The sequence below is a fragment of the Schistocerca piceifrons genome, chromosome 8, assembly GCF_021461385.2.
Source record: "Schistocerca piceifrons isolate TAMUIC-IGC-003096 chromosome 8, iqSchPice1.1, whole genome shotgun sequence".
Taxonomy (NCBI): Eukaryota; Metazoa; Arthropoda; class Insecta; order Orthoptera; family Acrididae; genus Schistocerca; species Schistocerca piceifrons.
Genome location: NC_060145.1, coordinates 245,437,864 through 245,464,193, shown reverse-complemented (window position 1 = coordinate 245,464,193; position 26,330 = coordinate 245,437,864). Strand labels below are relative to the sequence as shown.

The following is a 26,330-nucleotide window of genomic DNA, read 5'->3' as shown; positions in this document are numbered from 1 at the left end:
GCGATGGCGAGGCATGACAGAATCTCTGACCAGAGAGTTGTTTATCGTTGCTAGTCTGCGCTTGACTGCGCGAGAGTGCAGTTGCGAGTTGGACTCAGTCGGAAGTAGTGTGTGTGAGGAGTCGGCGGGCGTCGACATGCATCTCTGGTCAAGGTTCGGGACGAGGTATATTGTTAAATAAGGTAATGAAGCAGCATTGCTCACATCTGATAATGTAATGTATCTTAATTGTAATTAATTTGTTCATGACATGCCTCAATAATAATTTTGTTTTCAAAGCAATCTTTTTTTAAGAAAAGAATCATTCCAATTGAAACAATATTTCCTATGTTTTTCCTCCCAGAATCAATTTATCAGGTTAATTATTGTACAGGGCCTAAGGTCAGCGCAGCTGCCCTTATAAAATTTATCAGGTTCACCTTAACGTTAATTTTGTGGGGACTTAACATTTTTGCCCATTTTTATTATCATTGAGTTTTATTAGGATGCTAACATTTGGTACTATTTGCAATTCTATTCAATTCTTTTCATTTTCATATTTTCACAGGGAGGTTACACTGGACGACATCCGGACCAGGATCGTATTTCTTTGAGAATCTTCTGAAAAGTAGCCAGATATCTGCTCTTATTTACTAAAATATAATTAGCATTTGGCGCAACGCTTTTACTAATTTTGTGACTTTCTCTCCGCAGATCATCGGCAATTAGTTGCTCTTTGTTGTATTTGTATTTGTTGGATTTTGCATTCTCTTTGTCTCATTAGTGAATAATTGTGACTATTGTAAAAATGCAGCAAAAGACTGTGAATAGTGTATCGCTAAGAATGATGAGTGAAATAACCGAATTAAACAACTTGACCGATAGTAATTGTGATGACAATCCTCCGTTTATTGACAATCAGTACGTACCGACCACTAATGTTAATTCTGATCTTTGTGATGGACAGACGAATTCAATTGTGTCGTCTGTTAATTTAACGACAATTGATGACGCAGGGCGCTTTGTTGCAATGAGCGCTGCCCAGCTTAACACAACCGGTTTGGAAAATTCATGTGACGTACAGACAAATTTTTCTAATGAAAATGAACAGGGTACGCAAAGTAGGACGGATTTATTTAATTCCGAAATAGTGACTGACAGTGTACATCCGACTGGCAAACCTTTTTCTAAATTACAGAATGACCAAATGGTCACGCAAAACGGGACAATTGCGGGTACGCCATCAAACAGTACAGAGAATAGAGTAGGTAATGTTACATTGGATCAAATTATGGCAATATTGCTACAGAATAGTGAAAAATTCAAACAACTTGATGAAATTAATGAAAAACTAAACAATAATAATGAAGATCTCAAACAACTTAGTGAAAATAACAAACAACAGAATGAAAAACAAGACAAACTTAGTGAAAAATTAGACAACAATTCCAGACAGCTTAGTGAACAGATCAAACAGCTTAATGAAAAACATGACAGCCTTAATGAAAAATTAGACAACTATTCCACAATTCCAGACAGCTTAGCGAGCAGATTACAGCCGTTGCCGCGCAGTGTCATGATACTAAGGAACAATTATGTGTGGAAATTGAGGCTTGTGCTAGGAAAAGTAGCGAAGAAATTAGGTCTGTTGCTCAGGAATTAAGGGATATGCAAACAGCCACAACAGAAACACTTAGAGACGAAATTAGTGCAGTCAGTAAACAATGCTCTGAAAAAGCAACACAATTACGTGACGAGTTTAAAGTAACGACAGCAGAAATTTCGCGTACAACGGATGCAAAGATAGACGCGAAATTCGATCAACAGAACACTCAAATTGACGAACCTTTTAATCGTCACCAACAAAACAGTGATACGCGTTTCCGCAAATTTATTTAGGATCAAAATAAAGTGAAACGTCAAGTCATGGAAACAATCACTGCACAGAGACAAGAAGACAAACGTAAAATGTTTGCGAAGGCAAAAACATACGTAGACAACAATATTGCTACAATGTCCGACAAAATTAATACCATCGAACAGTTGAACACCGAATTACGTGATGAAATTTCTGATCTTAAATCAAAAACAGATAAGACACACAGTAGATATTCAAACAGTGACCGACAGACCAAACAAATAGAACTAACACAGGATTCCGATGACATCAAAGCTGACATTAAAAAACTGAACGAAACCACACGTAAAATGCAAAAACAGATTAATGCCTCTGACACTAAAACCGATGATCAGGTAAAAATACTGACTGAAAAATGTGATGAAGTGGCCAGTCGTATTGATATTATTGAAAGTAATAATGACAGCAAATCAGACGATACTGCACCGATTTTGTTTAACCAAACACCTGAATTCCAAAATTTACAGCAGACAATCAATGAGATAGATTCGTCTAATAACACATTGCGTAGAAAATTGTCAAGTTTACAGCAAGAGGTAACAGAGATAAAAAATATTTCAGTTAATAACACATCACAGCAGACGCCACTTTACGAACATTTTTCAGACTCACGCAGCGCGTATAATTTAGGTAATCTACAGAGAGTACGTGAGTTAGATTCAGAACAGTCACATTCAAACAGTTTCCCATACAATCCTGAACCTGTTCCCTCATACAGAGATGATAATTTTGATTACAAACATTTTCTATCAGTGAGAAAATTTAAAGTATTTAAAAATGACAGAACACAGATTCACCCTCTGGATTGGATACAACAATTTAGCTTTGCTTCTCCACCGACTTGGCCAGTAACACATAAACTTGAATTTATTTGTAGTTTTTTGGAAGGCGAACCGGCAACTCGTATGAGACCGATCGCGAGACAATGTTATTTGGTAGAAGAATTTCAGAATGCTTTTCTGTCAGCGTATTGGTCAAAGACGACACAGCGCGGAATTAAAGATCAGTTAATTAGTTTACCGAATTATGAGAACTAAAATTTTTCCACTGTCACGCAATTTTTTGAGCACATGGCCCAACAAAACCAATACCTAAGTGAACCATACAGTGAATCTGCACTTATTCAATTATGTATCTCTAAATTACCACGATCATTAAGAGTGTCACTACTAACGGGTCAGCAGAAGGAAAATATTTCAGCATTCAGAGATCTGTTACAGGTTTGGAAGTACAGCAATCGGATTATTCCTTTCTAAACAAAAATTTTTCATATAATGATCAAGGCCAACAAACTTACCGTAATTATGATCAGCCACGCAATTTTAATAGCAAAAGTAATAGACGCTTTAGGAACGACAACCACCAGAACTTTAATAACAGACAAAATTCTGATTATCAATATCGTCAAAATTATCAGCAACAGGAACCACATTTTAGTAACAATAGAGGTTTTTCACAACAACAGCAACAAAACCGGCCGGTTAGCATACGTAACCAACAATGTAATGCACAAGGTCAACCTAACTTTAATGTTTCGCAGCGTGGATGCATAGTCCCTGGTACAACAAATAGTAACGCACGGGAGCAAAGGAACAACTACATACAGAAAACACAGTATTTCAATTCCTATCGCAATGCACCGTATAGGAATGACTATTACGACAGACATAAAAATAATGAGCAAAATTTTCAGCGTATATATAATAACAGTCGGTCTTACCAACAGCAAAATCATCCGCAAGAACATATTCTCATGAATGAACCCGACAGTAGATATCATCCAGAACGTAATACGTCTGGAAGAAATAACAGAACAGTTCAAATAGTCGAAATGCCACAGAATCCTCCTGAAAATAACAACATGCCAGATAGAATCTGACTAAATACAGTACAGATTGCATCTTCCAGCAACGTAAGCAATACTTCTGATACACAGAATGTTATTCACGAAAATGTTATTACTTTTGACGATATCCGAGACACTCTTTCACAGGAAAGACCAGTTGTTCCAAAAACTATTTCACACCCTGTCATCGAAATTATAATTGGTTCATCGAAATTTTCAGCAGTAATCACCTATGTCAGTTATAAATGAAGAAACTTTCAACGAGTGTAACAAAGAGAATGCCTATCCTACATTACCATTAGGCAAAACGAAAGTGAAAGGAGCAGTATCGAGTAAAGGAGCAGACGTTAAATTACAGACACATTTATCATTTTGCATTGCAGGTCATACTTTTCACTCAAATTTTTGGATTGCTCCTTTAGTGACAACTGACGTTATTTTAGGTACTAATTTTCTCGTACAACACGACGCAGTTATTGATTTTCAAAATTCCTATTTAATGTTGAAGGATGAAAATGTACAATTGGCCTTAGAATTTCGGCACTCTTTATCTGCGGAAGAACAGACAATTAATCACACAGAGGTCATTTCCGTATCACGTAACATACACTGTAATCCCACATTGTTCACAGATACGTACGTACACAACTATAATACTCTAGACGAAGCCGACTATGGCATTATGCAGATGATTTCTGATAAAGTTAAACAGAGCAGTGCAAATACAGACGACGAACGCACGCAACTACACAAAATTCTTTTACAGCAAGCTCCAGTTTTTGACAATGTTCCTGGTACGATGTCCGGTTTTATGTATGAATTTCAAGACAAACAGCAAGCAAAGCATTATCTCATTCCATATATCCACAGAGAACAAGTTAAAAAAGAGTTGCAGGATATGCTTGACCAAGAAATTATTGAACCGACAGTTAGTCCGTGCATAAACCCGCTACATATTGTCAAGAAAAAGGATGGCTCACTTCGCCTTGTACTTGATTCGCGTCACATTAATGACATTATTATTAATGAAACAGATCGACCACAGACACTAGAAGAACTGCTACAGAAATTTCATGGTACGGCTATTTATTCCACACTAGATTTGAAATCGGGATTTTCGCAAATTAAGCTTCATCATACTTGCAGAAAGCATACAGCTTTACTCTGTTTCGGTGACTGTTATCAGTTTTGCAAATTACCATTCGGTTTAACTATTTCTTCTGCAGCTTATATTCGCAGTTTCAATACAATACTTCCGACAGAACTTAAAGACAGAATCACGATGTACGTAGGTGACATTCTTATTGCAGAAGCTAACTGGACTGAACACAATCTGATTCTAGAACAACTGTTACAAACTTTTCGTGCACAAGGACTTACAGTTAATCTCAGTAAATCGCACTTTGGTAAATTTTCTATAAAATTTCTTGGACACGTAATTTCAGCCGAAGGCATTGCGCCTGACCCGGAAAAGCTTCAAGCTTTACGCGACATTACTGTTCCTACGACGAAGAAACAACTACGCAGTTTTTTAGGTTTAATTAACTTTTTTCGTAAATTTATTCATCACTCTGCTTTAGACACACCTAGATTATGCCAAATGACAGGAAAAAACACTATTTGGTCCTGGGATAAGCAAGCAGATTCTGAATTTATGAACCTGAAACATGCTTTGTTGAATGCACCACTTTTATCGCACCCAGATCTTACCAGAAATTTTTCCATTGCGACCGACAGTTCTAACACCGCTTTAGGCGTACATATTTTTCAGGAAATTGAAGAAGATGGCTCAACAGTAATTGAAAACATCGCATTTGCAAGTCGCATTCTGTCGCCTGCTGAACGAAATTATTCTGTTACAGAACTGGAAAAATTATATGTAGTATGGCAGACATACCACCGTATACACAGACCACAAGCGATACAATTCTTACTTTCGGTTAAATTCACTCACGACAGATTAAGCAGATGGAAACTTTACTTGCAGGAATTTAATTTTACAATAGTTCACATTCCCGGCACACAATACATTGTAGCAGACGCACTATCCCGTTCTCCCAGCAACAATCAGCAAGACATCGCAACCAACTTCTGCAAAGCAAATTTCAGCGTCATGTACATTCAACAAGTTGCATTTGAAAATTTCATTTCGTCGTCATTACAGGACATAGCACAAGAGCAGAATAAAGACAACGTATGGAAAGAGACTAAACACCCCTGGCAAAATAGGAATAATGTTACGATTAGAAACCATTACACTGTACGCAATGACATTCTATTTCGCCGCTCTCATCCTGACAACAACAGTTTGTTATTATGCATTCCTGACGAGCTTGTTAACAAATTAATCAGGTATACTCATTTAAGTTACGCACATTACGGAACTAGAAAATGTTTTCTTATACTGAGACAGAACTGTTATTTTGCCAACATGGAGAAACGCATACGACGAGTTTTAGCGTCATGTAAAATCTGCCAGAAAGCTAAGTCAGACACAACTTCACATATTCCTCCATTATATCCCATTGCACCTGTTAAATTGAGACATATGACCGCTGTAGACATTTTTGGTCCAATTCCGAGAACTAATAGAGGTTTTTGCTACATCTTTGTCGCTGTCGAACTCACTTCAAAATTTGTTTCCTTCACTCCGTTACCAAAGTTACTGCTAAAACTGTTTCGAAAGCATTTGCAAAACATTTTCTATTTCATGTAGGGCATGTGTTGAAAGTAATTTCCGACAATGGACCACAGTTTCGATCTGCTATATGGACACGTATGTTACGAGCTAGAAACATTTCTCCGATCTATATATCCAAGTACCATGCTTCTGCGAACCCTTGTGAACGATTAATGAAAGAAATTGGTAAACTGTGTAGAATATACTGCCACAAAAGACATATTGATTGGGGCACACACATATTCTCATTCCAAGATGTAATTGATTCCATTCCAAATGAATCCACTATGCTATCTCCGTCTGTTATACTGAAAAATGTTGAACCACCGAACAAAATTACAGAATTAGTAAACTTTCCTACATCTCGTCGAATACGACACCACGAAATAATCGACATTGCGCTGAACAACGTCAAACGTGCCGCAGAGCGCCGGAGAAGACAGCAAAAACAGGTTTGTACACGCCGTGACTTTCACATTGGACAGTAAATATTAGTACGTACACACTATTTATCCATCAAAGGAACAGGTAGGTGCAGTAAATTTGAACTTCTATACGCAGGTCCATATCGGATTCGCAGCATTCCTCACCCCAATGTTGTACACGTCGAAACTTTGAGAACCAGAAAATCCAAAGGCAACCACCATTGGTCAAACATCAAACCTTTTATTGAATGAAGACACTTTATGATTTAACATGCTATAATGCCATTTTGCTAGTTTTATGATCACTTATGCAATTATACTAACATGACTAATTACTGATGATTATCGTATTTTTTCTTGGCAAGTGCCCAGCAAGGTAAGGTTAGCAGGTAGCTCTTCCTGTCGTTACACATCAGACCGTGCATATTTGTCCAGATGAAGTTACACATTTTATGACCACTTATGCAATTATATTTATGTGACTACTTATTGATGATTATCGTATTTTTTCTTGGCAAGTGCCCGGCAAGGTAAGGTTAGCAGGTCACTCTTTTTGTCGTTATACATCAGACTGTGCATATTTTTCCAGATAAACTTACGTGTCGTATGAATAATTATGCAGTGTTATCTAGTGACATATTAATTTTATTAAATTTTTCTCTCCATTGAAATCTTTAATTCTCGCCTCTATTAACTACACAACATACAAGCTGAACACAACGAACGTCCGTTTTTCTGACTTTCTTAGGTATATACGATTGTTTCATGTTTTGTTTGTATGCACTATGAAATAGCTAAGATATAGCAAACACCAGTTGACTTTGACATTTTGCCTTATTATATCTCAACATCGTGACTACTTTACTGTTACATTGTGATACACTGAGTACATTTTTGCCTCTGAACACTATATAAGTTTTTCACATATTATGTTATCTGTCATGTTATGCTGTATGCTTAATTATGTTACCATAAACCAGTCATTATTTAATGAGTATATGATTTAAATGCTAGACATTAATCTCTGTTCATCAATTTCAGAAAGAAATGATGCGTGAAAGAAATAAATTAAACAAAATGGGAATTTCACCTTTGGAATGAACGAAAGAGACTGCAATACTTCGTGATGAAGAGTAAATGGATCAGAATTAACAAGCATTAACAAGAATATACTACACACATCGTAGAATAGCAGTCTTAACTAATTTTTTCTTTCAGAATACGAGGCGATTGATGCAGGCTGTCAGACAGAATTACACATCTTAGTTTTAGTGATGAAATATGACAGAAATAAGGAATAGTTGTGTAATGAGTAATGAAGTGATGTTTTTGCGGATGATAATGAATGCTGATGAATAATGATGAAGAATATGCTACTATGTATAATGAAGATTTTCTTTACAAGTGATGATAATAATGGAGTTATGATAATATAGATAATGAAGTGATGGATAATGAAGTTTATTCTTTACAGATGAGGATAATGTGGAAGTTATGTATTCATGCTATGTAGTTATTTAAGTATTTGTTGCAGTTCGCTTTGACAGCAGGTGTTATATTGCATAGTATTATGACTGAAGGTTTTGGAAAGGACAGCTATGGAACACATTTTGATACACATTTCACTACCTGTTAATTCGAAGTTCACTACTTTTCAGCATAAAATGCGTTTCTTCTTTCAGCTTAATAATCCATTTATTTATATATTTTTGCAGGAGAAATTATTGATGAAATTAATATGCTATAAGCAGTTGTTCATTAAATCTATGTCATTTATGAATGTGATTAATATACTCTATTTGTTTCATAACCTTGCTACAGCTGACTCATGACGAATGACATTACACATTTTCATTTACAGGAACAACCCAGAAGAAATTTTTTTTCTTCTTGTTTTCCCCTATAATTACCCAAAGCAATGCATTGCTAAGGAAAAAATGTATTACCAGTCTCAAATAATGATACCAGTTTAAGAGAGTTCTGAGTAATTCTGATTAGCTCTGAATAGTATGTCACTTGAATAATGAATGCTACTAATTACTGTATTGAGATGACCAATGATTAATTAATAATGCTTTGTAACTGGGAAATGAATGCTACTGATTACTGTATTGGGATGACCAATGATTAATTAATAATGCTTTGTAACTGGGAAATGAATGCTACTGATTACTGTATTGTGATGGCCAATGATTAATTAATAATACTTTGTAACTGGGAAATGAATGCTACTGACTACTGTATTGGGATGACCAATGATTTATTTAAAATGCTTTGTAACTGGGAAATGAATGCTACTGACTACTGTATTGGGATGACCAATGATTAATTAATAATGCTTTGTAACTGGGGAATGAATGCTGCTAATTACTGTATTGGGATGACCAATGATTAATTAATAATGCTTTGTAACTGGGAAATGAATGCTACTGATTACTGTATTGGGATGACCAATGATTAATTAAAAATGCTTTTTAACTGGGAAATGAATGATACTGATTACTGTATTGGGATGACCAATGATTAATTATTAACATTATTCTGTAATACTATGTTATTGACTACCTCCTGTTTTAAGTAATGACTTCTAATGATTTGTAATTAGGCAATGAATTTCAATGTTCTCTGTAAAACTAATGACTTCTGTTGATTTGTAATTAGGCAACGAATTTCAATGTTCTCTGTAAAACGAATGACTTCTATGATTTGTAACTAGAGAATGAGTGCCAATGTTCTCTGTAAAACAATTAATGAACATTTTTCTGTAATACTACATACATGGTACAGAAATGTTCAATAACTGGGCTATGAATGCCGCAAACTACTAATGTAATTCCCAATGAAGACTAGTATGTGACTTAATGTCCTTCACCTTCTGACCTAACTACCCTGAATTACAGCAATATTCATTTGTCCTGTATATCCTCTTGATCATGGAGCACTATATTTGCTTTTTGCACTAATTCTACGTTGGTGTACCTTACAAGAGCGTGGTGTTGACACGACATGCTGTCCACCACCGTGAGCGATGGAGATGTTATTATGGTCCCACTGTTTGGTGTACCTGATGTACTGCCAAAATGATAACATGGAATATTACTACGACATTTCAGTGTCATGGGTACGCTGATAAGTACTTCTGGGAAAATAACTTCAGATTGTCTCGCTTGGTGTTGTACTTCTGTGGAAAGATATGGACTTTCAGTGCAGCTGCGTGCAACTTAAAGTGCTACAACCATGATGCAATCCTTCCCTTTCCTATCCTAATTCTTGTAACATAGTGAAAATAATTTTTTGCTAATATCATTTATATTCATGGCCTATACATTTTTTCGATTTGCTGAACTACAGTGCAAGTGCACTTTTGTCATTTTCTAACATGATTACTACTCATTGTATGTACATTTCGATTTGCTGATATATTCTGAACTACAGTGCAAGTGCACTTTTGTCATTTTCTAACAAGATTACTACTCATTGTATGTACATTTCGATTTGCTGATATATTCTGAACTACAGTGCAAATGCACTTTTGTCATTTTTTAACATGATTACTACTCATTGTATGTACATTTCGATTTGCTGATATATTCTGAACTACAGTGCAAGTGCACTTTTGTCATTTTTCTAACATGATTTCTGCTCATTGTATGTGCATTTTGATTTGCCGATATGTTCTGAACTACAGTACATGTGCACTTATGTCATTTGTCAATGAGATTTGTACTCATTATGTTTATTTGTTGTGAAAACGTTGAAGAATTTTTCAGTGCATGTGCACTTATGTCATTTGTTAATATGTTTTGTACTCACATTTTGTCATTGTCTAATATGTTTTGTACTTGGTGCATGTGCATCATATTTACTTCATGTTCTATATCTGTATATATGCTGCTATTGTAAAGTTAATTAATTATGAAAAACTTTGTTGCTCGTGGCAAGTCCAAATGACTCACTATCGCTGCCAAATTTTTGCCCCCCCCCCCCCCAGTGGAGGGTTATGAAACGCGTATGTATTCAGTACCAGCGATGGCGAGGCATGACAGAATCTCTGACCAGAGAGTTGTTTATCGTTGCTAGTCTGCGCTTGACTGCACGAGAGTGCAGTTGCGAGTTGGACTCAGTCGGAAGTAGTGTGTGTGAGGAGTCGGCAGGCGTCGACATGGGTCTCTGGTCTAGGTTCGGGACGAGGTATATTGTTAAATAAGGTAATGAAGCAGCATTGTGCACATCTGATAATGCAATGTATCATAATTGTAATTAATTTGTTCAAGAAATGCCTCAATAATAATTTTGTTTTCAAAGCAATCTTTTTTAAGAAAAGAATCATTCCAACTGAAACAATATTTCCTATGTATTTCCTCCCAGAATCAATTTATCAGGTTAATTATTGCACAGGGTCTAAGGTCAGCACAGCTATCCTTATAAAATTTATCAGGTTCACCTTAACGTTAATTTTGTGGGGACTTAACATTTTTGCACCTTTTTATTATCATTGAGTTTTGTTACTGTGGGAAGCTAACATTTGGTACTATTTGCGATTCTATTCAATTGTTATCATTTTCATTATTTTGTGGGGAGGTTACAATTGATTGCATGTTTTGATGAAGGATTTTTAAGTCTGTGAAATGTCAAATGTTACTCTTTCCAATGGTTTGTTTTCCTTTGTGACATCTGGTAAGTGTGATATTTGGAGTGTTAAAATCTGTCTTGTGAGTGATTGCTTCAATTTTTTTTAAGCTTCTGGAGATACTCTTTAGGCAGGGGAACCTTTTATGTGGATTACTTACTTTTCCTACCCCCGACCATGTGTGACCCAAGGTCCACCCTCTACACTTTCACGTATCAGCTGTACCAATCTTCCCTTCCCAGTCCAGTTTAGGTGTAGGGCATGCCTCGTGAAACCCCATTTGTTCATAGCCCGACGGGCACCAGAGAAACAACAGCAAAGTTGGATGCCCTTAGAGCCATCTGTAACCCCACACTGATTCATCTCACAGCTCCATCAAGGTGTAGTCGATCATGACGCAAGAACAGCTCAACAAGGTGTACGTTGGTGCCATGAGTCAGGGAAGCAATCTGGTCCCGGCCACCACCTATGTCATATGACCCATCCCGCCGGCTGGAGTGGCAGCGCGGTTCTGGGCGCTGCAGTCTGGAACCGCGAGACCGCTACGGTCGCAAGTTCGAATCCTGCCTCGGACATGGATGTGTGTAATGTCCTTAGGTTAGTTAGGTTTACGTAGTTCTAAGTTCTAGGGGACTGATGACCACAGATGTTGAGTCCCATAGTGCTCAGAGCCATTTTTGACCCATCCCTGTCTAATCTGTTTCCCACCCAACCCACTATCACTAAATGATCCTCTTTTGCAAAGTCCATACATAAAGACCCTAAGTCCTCTATCAATTAGCCTGGCATTAGGTTTGAAGATACTGGTGGACTGGTACGCTGCCCCTAAGCCGTTCTGTAACTGAGGGCCTATAACTCGCCTATGACTATTTCCTAGCAGCAGCACTTTCTTCTTCCTAACACTTTGTACACTTTTAGCCTTCTTGGCCTCGGTTGAACTGTGCTGCACATTTTCTGCTCCTAGTTCTACCTGAGGCTCTTCTCCACTTAACTCTGGCAGTGGTGGATACCTGTTCTTGGTGTTTTTGATAAAACTGTTTGATTGCTTTCGCTTTCTTCCTATCCTCCTACCAGCTGCCACTTCCCAATCACCCTCATTCCCCCTATCTCCCTTAATCCTTATCAGTTCTTTCCTTGCTTCCTCCCACTGTGTCCGAAGGGCACAGATTTTCCTTTCCTGTTCCCCAGTCAAAATATCCTACTGCAGACTCTGCAGTTCCAGCAGAGAAGCTCTTCTGTTCTCTCAAGATTCTGCCCACTGCACACCCAAGTAAAAATATTTCCTACAAGATTGTCAACAGATCCCTCTACTCACTATCCCATAACAGTCAAGGTCAGTTTCGAAAGAATAATTAAATTTAAAGAATCTTTTAAATTTGTCAAGGATGCGAGATTGGCTCCACGTAACCCAAAAGCAACAAAAAGAACTTATGTGTAGATGTTGTTGATTTTGTACTGATTTAGAGATACAATGACAGAAGAATTGATTAGTAATTACTTTGCTTTTAGAGAATTTACGGTTTGAAGCGTGTTTGGTCAGGTTTTTAAACTATTACAACTCGGAAAGTTTAGTCTTAGATCGCGTCCATCTAACCAGTAAACAATACAAAATGTGTTGGTTAAGTACGATTTCGAAACGTTTAATTGCACTTTTATTGCGACAATAGACACTGATGAAACTAGTAGCTGTCTTTTTTAACGAATTTTGCACTGTAAAGAAAACTTGAATAGAATATTTTGTGTTTATGTCACGCCAAATTTCGGGTTATTTCGCCATTATCGATACTTCAGGACACTACAGCAAGTATAAGAAACAAAGAAAATATAAATTTGACACTATTTCCTCTTAAATAAGTTCTTCCATCGGACGAAGAAAATACCTGTGATATCACTCGACGGCCATCTTGAAGTCTAGTCTGCAATTATAATTTTTATTCTCCTAAGGATCTTGACCGATTTCTTACCCCATTTTGTCAAAACTAATAGGTATTTCACCCAAAACCACTTCTACGTTACCACTAACAAAACCGAACTCATAGGGCAGATTTCCTCATTATCACATGTCACCTTAGGTGGAAGAAACAGAAACTGTAATCCAGTGAAAAGATGAGGAGGAATCCATTACGAAAAATAACACATGGCTACATTGTTGTAAAGGAAATAACAACCTTCCCCCTCACCTGAGAGTGTTAATGAAAGCTAGTTACATAACTCTTAAAGTGCCAATTCCGGTTCCACAAAAATGTCATCTTTATTTGACCTGCTAGTGTAAGACACATGGAGGCTCGAAGATATGGGAATATGTTACCGTGCCAATTTACCCTATGAAATCTGTACCTCTCCACAGTTGTGTGTAGAATGAGCAAGTGGTACGCTGTTAAAGATGATCATCCAATTGGAATCCCTCGTTACAGTTCTTAGGCGCAAAGCATTTTAGCCAACACTGGTTATCAGTCTCGTCTATCCTTTCTGTCATTTTTCACAACATTATTTAATGGTTAATCTAGCTGTTGCGAGTAGAAGTTCAGATAAATATTGATTTCGAGCTTGTTAGGAAGCAGTTATCGTCTAAGCACTAGTTACGAAGTATTGATAATGACAATACAATACACACTGGTGATACCACTCTATAATTTTGGGATCACTGACTGGAAAAAACTTCGTTGAGAAAACGAACGTGTTCGTAAATCCACTAAGCAATACCTCTGTAAAAAAAGGAAAATATCCTTTCTCAATAGAAGAATACTGACTCAACACCCCACTCCTCTAGCACCCACCGCCGTTCACATGATACTGACATACAGCTGGTTCAGCTGGCTCTGAGCGCTATGGGACTTAATTTCTGAGGTCATCAGTCCTCTAGAACTTAGAACTACTTAAACGTAACTAACCTAAGGACATCATAGAGACCCATGCCCGAGGCAGGATTCGAACCTGCGACCATAGCGGTCGCGCAGTCCCAGACTGTAGCGCCCAGAACCGACGGCCACCCCGACCGGCATACTGACACACTGAGGTCATACCAAGGTCTGACACGGACTGTTTAAGACGTGGGGCACGCATTATCGTAGTTCAAGTACTTCTCTGGAAAATCAGATCAAAGTTTTCCATGCCTTCCCTAAGTAATATAACGCTTAGGTTCGGACCGTCCCTCGTATCTGTAAACATCGTCGACAGTGAAACATTAAAAAGAAATATTTCATCACTTTCACCCCTTAGAGGCGCCATGTCACGGATTGTGCAACCACTATCTCCGGAGAATCGAGTCCTCCCTCGGGCGTGGGTGTGTGTGTATCTCTTAGCATAAGATAATTTAAGTTAGTTTAAGTAGTATGCAAGTCTAGGGACCGAAGACCTCAGCAGTTTGGTCCCTTAGGTATTCACACACACAATCTTTATCTTGTTTAGAAGTCGACAGTTTCAATAGTAAAATAATTGGTGCCATTCCTTTAATATAAATGGATGATTAATACCGTGTAAAAATAGTAGTCAGGAGTGAAGGAAGTTAATAGGGTATATTAAGCGACACTAAGGATCGGTATTAATTTGAGAAAGGTATTCATAACACTTGTTCGAGCGTGAGCTATGTTACACTCAAAAATTTATTACTCGCAAAATCATCAATAAAGTCGCTTTTACTGTGATGGTTGTGGGATTCGTTTGAAAGCTTCTCAATGCGAACCAGTCGTTTCAAGCTCCACCTAGTTCGGTGCACAGTTCTCGAATCGACATGCATGCCTTACGATCGCTCCATTACAGACCCATCGCTTTTTGCTTTTACAGAAATGCATACGTCTTGTTGAGAAATGAAACACATCAGCATCAGTTATTTCGATGATTTCACATGCTGACTCGTGACGGCGTTTCAGTAAATAAATATTCTTACATAACGATATCTCGATCATACAAATAGTGTGTCCTCTGACATTAAAATTAGCCCTGTACACTCATTTTTGCAGTTTTTCGAAGGCCAGTACTTAAATCAAAATATTAATACACAGGAGCTTATGAAGGTGTGTACGTTGGTGACTGCATGGAAAAAGTCATATGTTAGGGGTCAGTAATATGTGATGGCTATAAATAATACTAGCCTCTCCTCTTCCTCGATTCAGTATCGAAGTTAGGATGAGTTTGTCAACTAAATAGCAAATAATTTAACTTAAAATACAGCACGTAACTGTATTAGGCTGTCACCTAGAGTCTATTCAATTCATTGTGAAGTGTCGTGGAATATACATGAAACATTCAAACCGAAATTGTTACTCGTTTTTCATTCCGTCTTAGTAGATGTCTATGAAAACAAAGGGCTCGCTGGCTGGAAGAAGCAGACATTACATCAGACTTGAAGACAATGCTGCATTAACAGTTCCAAAACACACTTTTACAGTTGTAAAGCATTCTTACGTTTCATTACACGTTAACTTAATTTTAAAACAAGTACACAAACCAAACTGTAATAAATTCCACATTCGAGTATGAGTATATAATAACTTTCAACAGCCAGCCAAAGCCTGCCCTCTTGTAGGAGCCACATTCATATCTAGATTTCCAGCATGTTTTGGTGCAAGTAACGCCCAAGCAATATTAATTTTTCAATTTTTAAATTTTATGCAGTGTCGTTAGATTCTTTTAAATTTATTAATCTAATGTAATAATATGATTTATGTACCCACACAATTTTCTTTCTTTCAGACGGTCAGGAAGTGAGGTTACGGAGTAAGCGAGGAAGACATAAAAGTGGACTAGCGAAGGCGAATAAAACATTGCTGGGCCACAGTGGTCTAAATTAGGGAAATTAATTTCTGAGAAAGTATACGTGAAGCACAGTGTTGCAAGAAAGTGGGTCGTGAAGTCTGGAAAAGCAGGAACGTAAGAGAATTGAGGCATTTGAGAGATGGTGTTATAGAAGCAATGTTTAACATTCGGTGGATTCATGAAATAGTAACTGAGTAGATTCCCCTCAAAATCTGCATGAGGAATAACATTTGGGGAACACTGAAAAAGAAGAGAGACGGGCGTTTGGACATGTGTCAGGGCATAAAAAGACCAGGGAATAATTGAAATGCTTCCAAAATGAATTTTTCACGCTACAGCGGACCGTGCGCTGATAAGACACTTCCTGGCAGATTAAAACTGTGTGCGAGACCGAGACTCGAACTCTCGCGGACAAGTGCTCCACCGAGTGATTCTTCGTGTTTTAAAGGAGGAGTAGACAAAGTACCACCATGCCTGGATTCTACCAACGCTGATTTGTCACAGCGCAGATACAATAGCACATTACATTAGCAATCGTCAAAACACTTATATGATTCAGAAACAAACTTTAAAATGCATAGTTACAAAGTCCACCAACACTGAACTGTACTACTGGACAGCATTTTGTACTTAGAATCCTCTCCCCATCACTCAAACAACTGGTTACGATTGTGACTGTGGTTTCTGAATATTTCTTAGCAGGTACATAAAATTTAGTCTGTTTCGAGATACAACACATATGAAACGAAACTCGAGCACCCAAAGATTTTCACCATCTTCCTTGGTGGCTGACTGACTTCCGGGATCTATGCGTATGGAATTGATTTAATTGGGCGTTACTGGCAGCTATATCCATTTCTCCTCCAAAGACTAATTCTAGTAAGTAGTTCTAGCAAGTAATTCTAGGAAGTAGTGGAATGGGGAAGGGGAATGACACTTTCTTCACCACCTACGTCTGCAGGAGGTGAAATTCTACTACAGTAGTAACGGAGACAATGAGACACACAACGGTTCCAGCAGTCAAGTCCTGAGGATTAAGATTGTGAATAACTTTGAAAGCCCTGTTTTCAACTCAAAGCCGACGCTGCTTCAGCAGCGAGACACTTTTATCTGCATAAATAAAGCCCCTAAAACCTCCCAGGCCACTAATGAATAGTGTTTATCATTATCCTGAACTGCCCTTAACATTCATTGAGACTCATAAACCTCAGAGATAAACAACCTGTTAGCGTCAGTGCCATTACTTGGGGATGAAAACGAGATTACAAAAGATAGCTTGTAGTGCCACCAATATTTTAAGTGAACTTTATCATCCCTCTGAATTGTTTGATGCGGCCCACCATGAATTCTGTTCTGTACCAGTCTCTGCTTCTCAGACTAGCAATTGCACTCGACGTCCTCGGTTATTTGTGGGATGTACTTCGGTATCAGTCTTTCACTACAGTTCTTACCCTGTATGTCTCCCTCTAGTACGATGGTATTTATTCCCTGACGTGTCAACACTTGTTCAGTCATACCGTCCTTACTTCTTGTCAGTACTTTCCATGTGTTCCAAACTTTGTCGACTCTACGGAGAACCTTCTCTACCTTATCAGTCCACCTAGTTTTCAACATTCTTCTGTAGCACCACGTTTCAAACGATTCGATTCACTTCTGTTCTTGTTTTCCGACAGTTCTTGATTCACTAACGTACAATACTGTTTTCCAAACGTACATTCTCGGAAATGTCTCCCTCAAAGTGAGGCGTGTGTATCATACAGTGGGATTCCCATTGTAATCTTAACGTTGCAACTCATATATTTCACTTCGCCGAAGGTTGTTTTGAACTTTCGATACGCTCTATTAGTCCTTCTGACGATCACTTCAGTTTCAATTTCTTCATACTTTTCCTGCGGGTTTTTCTCCATGGTTTCCACGTGCTTCGTATTTATTCAATTCATAAATGGTTTATATTTCAGTACTTCTGCCTTATTTCTGGATGTTTTTGTGCTCCCTTCTTTCGTCGATCAGTCGACGTATTTCTCCGAGTACTACCCACGCTTTCTTTGCAATTATCTTCCTCACATTTATGTTTATCTTTCCGTCATCTGTTACTGATCGTCAACTGACCTTCCTACTGTGGAATTTCTTAACGCGGTACCTGCAAATAGGGTTGTTATTTGGAAATTGTATTGTCACTTACCTCTGACTTGAGTACTAGGTTGTAAAAGTTGCGTCGTTTCATTCCGTGAACCGAAACAACAGCTCTAGACAATGGAATGCAGCTGCTTTAAGGTACATGTCCCAAGTCCACAAACTAATTGCGTTCCTTGAATATTGTGCGTAGTGCCACAGACTGCTGCTTACGCTACTCGTTTACTGCTCTTTGTCGGTAAAAGTGAAAGCTAGATGATTTTATCGTACATACAACAACAAAGAACACGACAATACGAGCCACTTAAACATCAATACAATCAACGACCTTTTTTAATGAAGGTGGGAGGGTATCAAAATAATAAAACTGTCTCGCTTCTCAAATTGATTACTTAATGTCGCCCCCTCCCTCCTCCGCCAAGAAGCAAGAGGCAATTATACGACCGTGTGTTGGATCAGCGTAACAGATAACCGCTGTCAGCCGCGCTAACAGCACACCTCTGTGACCCTCGAGCGTCCCGCAACTATCGGACTCGGCTTAATGGCCTATGGTAATGGCCCATAGGCCTATCTGTGTGGCCCATCGTTCATCGCGCCTCGTTCGGAGTTCGACTGAGAGAGAGAGCTGCAGCCGTTTCTCACACAATCTTATCGGCATGCTCAGGGACATCTCGCGTGCTGGACCAGAACAAAGAGCAGATGCTGCTGCTGGCGCGTATCTCCGGCCGCTGGATGCATAAGCGGCGCTCGTCGTTCCGCTGATTCACTCCGCTACCATCTTGAGGAATTTAGCTGCTTGTAACCAGGACAGACGTTCCGGAATTGAGCAAGGCAGTTGTCGTTTGCAAACGGACTGTTTTATAAGGCAGTCTCAAAAAGCCCAAAACGAGGAGACTTCAAAAAGTAGGTTAAACATTACAATCAAAGCCGAGTAACTCTTACTGCACTACACCTGAAAAAACAGACATACATTACGCTACGTGCCAACACAGTGACCACGTCACTGCATGCAACAGTGTGAATATTTTACCAATCTTTCAATCCTCCGAAGATAAATATCCACGGCTTGGTGATGGAGCCTTTCGAGAACCGCTACAAGAACATTCTAATGATATATGACGGTAGTATCTGTTCCCGAAAGAACAGCTACCGTTGATGACCATGCAGCTTTGCTGAAAATGAAATGATAATTAAATGGACACCCTAGCTGCAAACAGGCGTTGATGTACTTCATTGGTGACATGTTGAAAATGTGTGCCCCGACCGGGACTCAAATCCGGGATCTCCTGCTTACATGGCAAACGCTCTATCCATCTGAGCCACCGAGCAAAGCTGCATGGTCATCAACGGTAACTTTTCTTTCGGGAACAGATACTACCGTCATATATAGTTAAAATATGGCTTCCCGGCCATTGACCTTCTTGTGCGAATACACACGCTGTGCGCGAACTCGTACAGGACTTGGTAGATTAATCTGCCAAGAGTAATGAGTATGATGGGCAAACATCTATTAGGCGCACTACGAATGTAGTGGTGTGGACATGTTGGGAATGTGGAACTCACGGGGAGCGTGCAAGGGATAAGTCCGTGCAGACACACTATCCTCTGTGCCCGCGGTGGCTCAGATGGATAGAGCGTCTGCCATGTTAGCAGGAGATCCCGGGTTCGAGTCCCGGTTGGGGCACACATTTTCGACATGTCCCCAATGAAGTACATCAATGCCTGTTTGCAGCTGGGGTGTCCATTTAATTATCATTTCAACGTTCTAATGCTTGAAAAATCTCTTTCTCCCCTAATGTTCTTACAGTATCCCGAACAGATGGAAATTGTATGACTCAAGATCAGCATCAGTTATGTTTGTGAGGTCTCGGTCAAATTATTGGCAAAATTTCTCTATAGCTGGACACGACGCTACACCTGTTCATATACCACCAGAATTATACGTTGAATATGTCTGCGGTTTAGACATTTTGCCCACTAGAATCTAACTACCCCGTTTATTTCAGCTTTCCAGTACGTTTCCAGTTACTGCGCCATTTCCATCGTACGCTGAGATGCATACAGCAGGAGAATTACACGTTCCAGTCACTTGAACGTGACCACCTGTCAAAAGCCTGAAATACCACCTTTCGTTGTGCGGACACCTGCGAAAAATGCAGAAAGACAGTCAGTGAGATTCTGGAGAGTTACAACGGGTATGTGGAGCCATGCCGACACCAGTGCCGTGCGCTAGGTTTCTGGGTTGAGGATCCGTAACCAGACGTGCTAGGTTTCTCGGATCTAATCCATGGCGCGGACAGCCCGATCGAGGTAACTTCCCAGATTCTCTGTCGGTTTCCAGTCTAGGAAGTTTGGAGGCCAGAGGAGTACGGTAAACCTTTTTCGAAGCACGCACGTAGGCTGCAAGCTGTGTGACTCGTTACATTGTCCTGCTGCTTCATATCATCGCGCTGAGGAAAAACAAACGGTATGCGATAGATGTGTCCATCATTTGTGCCTCCTAGTACGACGAGATAACCCAGAGTATGCCACGAAAACATTCTGCTCCGACAATTGTAGCAGAGTGTTTGCTTTCAGACGTTTTGCGCCGTACGCGCCAACGGCCGTCTGTCCTAAAACGTGGTCTATCTGAAGAGGCCATCTGTTGCCACTCAGTGAACTGTCCATTTGCTGTACTGGCGTGAAAACGCCAGCCTTCGTCACCGATAAACAGAACTCCACTTGGGTGCATGAACGGGGCACCTGCTGCGGAAGCCCACACACAACCTCATTCTCTGAACGATGAGACGCTGTTGGTAGCCACACGTTTCTTCTGGAAGTTAAGTTGCTCAACAACTGTTCGGCGGTACACTTGTCCGCAGCAGTCGTTCACCCCTGTCATCTATGTAATGTGGTCCACCGCAGTGGCCGTTTTTGCATAACACCATTTTCCATGCACGGTGTACTTAAACCACGGCGGTACACCAACAATTTACAAACTTAGCCGTTTCGATACTGCTGCTACCCTTGGCAGTGTGTAGTAAGGTTCTATGGGACCAAACTGCTGAGATCATCGGTCCCTAGGCTTAAAGACTACGCAATCTAAATTAAACTAACTCACGCGAGGACGATACACACACACCCTTGCCCAAGGGTGGGGTTGATCCTCTGGCGGGGGCAGCCGCGCAAACCGTGAAAAGACGCCCTAGACCCTGCTGCTGCCGTTGGTCTGAGAGCTAATGAACATGTCCTTTCGGATGGCGGATACAAAACACAGTTTTCGCAATACAACAACGACTGCACTGTTTACCTCGTCCCCAGACACGCATTATCCACACTTCAGTGATACTGCTGCCACTTACTGCTACGACTCCTTAGTTTTCCTCATTCTCCTATGCGCTTTATATACAATCCACTCCTATTGCTGACACCTGCCATCTGTGACGGGTATTGCACGATGCACGCGGTGGTCACACTACTGTGACAGGACCGTGTATGCAGGAAACAAGGAAGACGTGATACTCTTGTTACGCAATAGTGTGAATGCTGGTCGACCTGTGTTATTTACATTCTTAAGTCCCTACGTACAGTCTGTAATCACTCTGCATCGGACTTTTTCACTGACTTAAAAGTACCTGGCAGATTAGAACTAGGCGGCTAACTGCGTATCGAGACTGGGATATTTTCCTTCCGCAGGCAAGTTCAAAAATGGTTCAAATGGCTCTGAGCACTATGGGACTTAACATCTATGGTCATCAGTCCCCCAGAACTTAGAACTACTTAAACCTAACTAACCTAAGGATATCACACACATCCATGCCCGAGGCAGGATTCGAACCTGCGAAAGTAGCGGTCGCGCGGTTCCAGACTGAAGCGCCTAGAACCGCTCGGCCACACCGCCCGGCAGATGGTGACACTCATATTACTTTTCTTGTATGTGGAAAATAATCAGTTCACAGGTGCGTACTTTAAACACTGACAAAGGCACCAAATGGATATAGAAATGTTTTCCATCAGCATGACAGTCACGTGGAAAAACGGTAGAACTTCAGAGACCTAAGCTTGCTACCGGAAGTCGTCTTGCATACAGTGTAGATTTGGCAACGTACGACTTTTACATATAACTAGTAGGTGAAGAACAGCTGCAGAAACATGATTGCGCATTTGACGAAGAAGTTGAGAGAACGGCGGGAGGCTTGTTGCGAAACAGTATGTCGTCTCCTTAGGTGATGGCTATAGAAAACTTCTTCATTACTGGTACAAGCGTATCCAGATTTTTGGCGACTGTGTGTAAAACTGAACATCAGTAATTAAAGTGCACATTATAAAATTATGCCAGCATTTAATTTATTAGCATCTAAGCCAAAGCTACGAATTTGGCATTTTTAACTGTTTGATACAGATAATCGATGAATTTAGTCGTATATGTGCATGTTTTGTTCTCGTACTTGCGAGGATACCTCACTGGAATGTGCACATTTAGACTGCAGTTGACACTCCTCTGTGCACACACCTCGAACAGAACTGTTAACAAAGAAATCGTAATTTACAGATAAACACTAGAAGAATGCTAACATATTCTTGAAACAGTCATACGTGTGCTTGTGAGTGGCAAACAGGATCTAGCTGCCAGAAAAAACGCTTTCGGGTCAAGAGATACGCTGGACTGTGTACGAATTATTCAAAGGGGGAGGGGCGGGGGGTTAACCAACAAATTAGATCAACATTAGAACCGCTGATATTTGGACATACACAAAACCGCGGCTGGGTCACTAATGAGCCGCGATCTTTTCCTTTATTTCCCCTAAGTCTATGGGTTATTGTTACTGCCAATGAATCTATTGTCAGAAGCACTAGGAAATTTAGAATGAAATTAACAAAAATAAACAAGGTTTACGCAAATTATAATTTTATATTTTAAAACTTACATGTATTTGCTGAGTGTTTGTACTGGCTACCGTTACATAATGAACGCAAATAATAGTCTTTTGATGTACATTTGTTGCACACAGTTTTCTTGCAGATGTGACACTTTACAAATGATTTGTTTCCTTCACAGTTAGATTTTACAAGGCAACGTGTTCGCTTTTTTGTCTGTCAGGAATATCTTCAGGTCTGAGAGGGGCGCTAGTCTAGTCTCTCTAGTCGCTGCGTACTTCTCAGCAAGCTCCTCCCCCAGCTGCAGGATGAAATCCCTGCGTTTCAATTTTTTATCATTTAGAGAACTGAACAATACCCACGCATTTATCCCAGCCAAATCCAGCAAGTTGTAAAATGTGTGAACAGGCCAACGTCTCGATGGTGCTTTGGCAGAGTATTTGCGAACCATTTGGTCGACCACGTCCACTCCATATTTAGAGCAGTTATAAAACGTAACTGTATCTGGCTTCTTTTTTATACCATCCTTAATCGTCACATTAGGATGCACGGTGCTTATAATCACGACATTCTTGTTGCTCTTACCCTGATAAACTGTCAGTGTGGTATCATCTTTTTTCAACAATAGTGTGCTGTATAACTGTTCTCTTGTCTTCTTGATACAGACTGGAATTTACCTGCGAGATCGATTTATTGTGCCCACAAGACTCGTTGATTTAGCTTTCAGTGTCTCAGAGAGCGCTAAGGAGGTGAAAAAATTGTCACATGTGACATTTATTCAATTGTTGAGATAAGGTTGCATCAATTTTTTTACAACAAAGTCACCAAGATGCTCATCACTCCGCCTAGTGTCATCCTTTTCTAGATAAGGGATACCACTCACAATATATTTTGAGTCTTTATCTACCGCCAGCCAATACTTTTGTCCATATTTGTCCGGTTTTGAGGCCATAAACTGCGTGAATCTGCAACGGCACTTTGAAGGAAAAAGCTGTTCATCGATTGTTATGTATGGACCCGGTATGTAGCTAGACTGCGCATTCGTAATGAACTCATTCCAGATTTCTGATTCCAAAGCAAACTTGTCTTCTCTTAGTCGTTCTGATCTTGTGGATCTAATGTCAAATCTGAGATAACGCATTATCTCTTTGAATCTGTCACGAGCCATTGTTGATTTCACAAAATTATTTCCCCACTTCACTGATCACAATGTGTCTAGTTCTAAGCTCTTAGCTCCAATAGTACAATATAGCTATAAAAGCTTCCAGTTCTTCAATTTTTTGCCAGCCGCGGTGGTCTCGCGGTTCTAGGCGCGCAGTCCGGAACCGTGCGACTGCTACGGTCGCAGGTTCGAATCCTGCCTCGGGCATGGATGTGTGTGATGTCCTTAGGTTAGTTAGGTTTAAGTAGTTCTAAGTTCTAGGGGACTGATGACCACAGCAGTTGAGTCCCATAGTGCCCAGAGCCATTTGAACCATTTTCTTCAATTTTTATAGTCCACTCATCTGAGCTCAGTACACGACGTGCTTCAGTTTCTGTACATTTTACAATATGTTTCAAAATTCTGTCCGTTATAATTAGATGCCATGCACTGTAACAGGTCTCATTCATGTTTCGTTTTGCATGCGGAGATGGTTCTCTCCTATCTTTGAAAACATTCTGTTGTCCATATCTTCCAGCCGAACAGTCACCTATTACTCCAACTTTCCAGGTTGTTCCATCGGGTGCTACAATATCACTGCCTCAAGGAAACTGAAGTAGTCCAGAACCCTAGGCATTTTGTTGTCCACGCCGACCTTGAGGACATCCACTTCCTCGAGTTGACTTAGTCTTTGTGGCAGCTGTTCCTGTAATAGTAGTTATACATATTAGAACGCGATTTAGCATTGAATATATTGTGTACAATTAGAACAAAAAAACACCTTCATAAATGTAATATATAACTTGTAAAAATTCAACACGAGACAAAGTGCAAACATAAGTGTTGCAATTGAAATTAGTGTCTACGCAACACATACATAAACAAAAATTATTATAAAACAAACACATAAACAAGCCTACCTTTCTCATCAGCATTCAGAGGAACCTTCTCAAGAATAACATCGTCTTCTGATGAAGAATCCGGAACTATTGGCGATGGAAATTTTTCCTCAGATACAGACTCCAGCTGTTCGCCCTCAGATTCATTATCTGAAATCTCATTTAGAGCGTTTATAATGTCCTCTTCTGTGCTTAGAAATTTGGCCATAATATATTCGTAAGTTACAAGCACTGTCTACACAGACAGAATGCACTACTAAACCCGTTTTCGTGGTACAAAACCTCTGGGTGCGCAATATCTGCATACAAGGTCAGACTTGTTTGAATCTCTCTCTCTCTCTCGTCCCCTGCTGAAAACTGGAACGTCAGCCGGAAGTGAAGTAAAAACGAGTTTTGCGATTGTTGAGCAAACACACACTAACAATAGGCATGAAGCTACATCAAAAATAAGATTGTTATAGCGACTGCGCCGGGTGGGTCAGAACTGACCCTTCCGCAGTTCTAGGTGAATCTTCATATTTGTCTTTTATGTTTTCGCTATAGAATGTGAAATGAAATATAATCACTAATTACCTTATTTCATAAAAAGTCACAGAAATGTAACACCCTAGGCAATAATACAAAAGAGTGACATTCAAAATGGTTCAAATGGCTCTAAGCACTATGGGACTTAACATCTGTGGTCATCAGTCCCCTAGACTTAGAACTACGTAAACCTAACTAACATAAGGACATTACACACATCCATGCCGGAGGCAGGATTCGAACCAGCGACCGTAGCAGCAGCGCGGTTCCTGACTGAAGCACCTAGAACCGCTTGGCCACAGCGGCCACCTTTTTTCGTATTGTTATCCTGTGTACATACACACAAATTTTTCGAATTTCCTACTCAAGAGCAAACTAAGTACAGTTGACCGCGAGAGAAGCAGGAGCCTTTGAGGTTGACGTTGCAATATTTTAAAGTTTTTCCTTTCGTTTTGCTAATTGTAAAACTGTGGCTAATTTCATGGAAATTGCAGTCTTTTAAATTGGAATACCAGTTCAGGAGAGATCAGTGGTATTCTGTG

The 26,330-nt window shown here is 39.6% G+C and overlaps 1 non-coding gene across 1 annotated transcript; it reads left to right on the top strand.

Moving 5' to 3' along the window:
- The first annotated feature begins 19,975 nt into the window (after positions 1 to 19,975).
- Trnat-ugu lies at positions 19,976 to 20,050 on the top strand. Its single transcript has one exon. It is a non-coding gene; the product is annotated as a tRNA-Thr (tRNA).
- The last annotated feature ends 6,280 nt before the right edge of the window (positions 20,051 to 26,330 follow it).